This window comes from Myotis davidii, unplaced genomic scaffold (genome assembly GCF_000327345.1).
Source record: "Myotis davidii unplaced genomic scaffold, ASM32734v1 scaffold217, whole genome shotgun sequence".
NCBI classification, from domain to species: Eukaryota; Metazoa; Chordata; class Mammalia; order Chiroptera; family Vespertilionidae; genus Myotis; species Myotis davidii.
The window spans coordinates 2239215-2240940 of record NW_006290034.1 but is presented as its reverse complement, the minus strand read 5'-3'; the positions used below and the strand labels follow the sequence as shown (position 1 = coordinate 2240940).

Below are 1726 nucleotides of genomic sequence, written 5' to 3'. Positions count from 1 at the left end.
GCATATGTTCCAACAGAAATGAGTGCTATGTCCAACAAATACACAACAATGTTCGTATCAGATTTATTCATACTGACCCGAAACTAAAACATCTTAAACATCCATGAAAAATAAGAAGAGAAATAAACATGATACATGCATATAATGGAATACTATTCAGCAAGAAAAAAGAATGAACTTCTGCTATATAAAACAACATGATGAATCTCACAGAAATAAAGTTGAGCCAAAGAAGCCAGACATGAAAGAGTACATTGTATTATAATTCCATTTATAAGAATAAAGTAATTTATCGTAGTAGAGGTAAGATAACGGTTACCTCAGGGAGGGGAAGGCATGTACGGGAGGACACAAAGGGAGTCTTCTGCGATGCTGGAAATGGCTGTATTTTGATCTAGGAGGTGGGTACACGGTTGTACACATATGCAAAAATTTGTCAAACTGTACTTACGATTTTGTGGACTTTGCTATACACAAGCTACGGCCCATTCCACGGTATCGTCTGCTCCATGTCCTTTCTTGTCGCGGAACTTTGTTCTTTTTCATTGTTGTCCCATCTAGTATCGTATTGTATGAATGTACCACAACTTTCCTTCTTATTGGTGTGGAGCATCTATAAAAAGTGCAAAAATTTAATTTATTTTTTATCCCAAATGCACATCTCATCCGCTCACTGGTAGACTGCTTACTAAAATACTAAGAAATAAACTCCATTTGCAACATTACTTTAATGTTGCCACCTTCCACTTTAAGCATGAACAAATCGCTGGGTCCACATTTATTTGTTGCCGACCAAGGTTACTGCACAAACCTCAATGGCAGAGTGATAGGAATGAAAGTTTTTCTCAAAAACAATGTATCAGAGTAGAATAACGTTTGCTTAAAATGACCCTTTGTGAACCAATAAAACACTGTATTTAGAGGATTGGTCTATGGTGAATGAACCTACGTTATTTCAGAGAACTTTCGTGAATGGGAAAAAGAATGAGAACCAACCGCGGTGGGATAAAGGAGGCTCGCTGTCAGAGCATGGCCCGGTGCACACCAGGTAGCTGTAAGATTCCAAACTCCATCTCTCCGTCCGCCAGCATCACCAACTGCAGGCGCCGTGCGGAGCCCTTTCTGTGTATCCTCCCAGTACCGCCTCGGGGAGGGGCCCATCACCCTGCTGCACGGGCGCGGTGACTTCAGTCTGCCTAAAGGTCACAAACATCTCCTCCTAGGTTCCCTCCTGGAAGTTATAAAACTTTTAGGAAGTTTCTCCATTGACATCTTCCATGCCTTTGAAATTAATCTTTGTTTATGGTGTGCGGGATGGATCCGCGGGAGAATAGGTGGAATCGCTCGTTAAAAGTGTGTAAGAGCAGCCCGGCCGGTGTGGCTCAGCGGTTGGGGGTGGACCTATGAACCGGGAGGTCGCGGTGGGATTCCTGGTCTGATTCCCGGTCAGGGCACGTGGCGGGTTCTGGGCTCGATCCCCCGTGGGGGGCGTGCAGGAGGCCGCTGACCCATCATTCTCTCTCACCATTCATGTTTCTCTCTCTCTCTAGCTCTCCTGTCCTCTCTGACATCAATAAAATAAATAAAATACAAGTGTGTAAGTGCCAAGGGGGGATGGAACCCAGGAAAAAAGCTAAGGCATGGCGGGGGGAAAGGCGGGAGGATTCTGAACAGTCAACACCAGGCCCTCAGAGCAGCACTCGGTCTGGGATGACGCCACCAGCGA

At 44.8% G+C, this 1726-nt stretch overlaps 1 long non-coding RNA gene across 1 annotated transcript in view; it reads right to left on the bottom strand.

The window, feature by feature from the left end:
• Positions 1-853, bottom strand: part of LOC107182954 — a 9359-nt gene extending 8506 nt beyond the window's left edge. The window contains exon 1 of the long non-coding RNA XR_001513714.1: positions 452-853. This is a non-coding gene — a long non-coding RNA (uncharacterized LOC107182954). The remainder of the gene's footprint in view (positions 1-451) is intronic.
• Positions 854-1726: the final 873 nt, after the last annotated feature.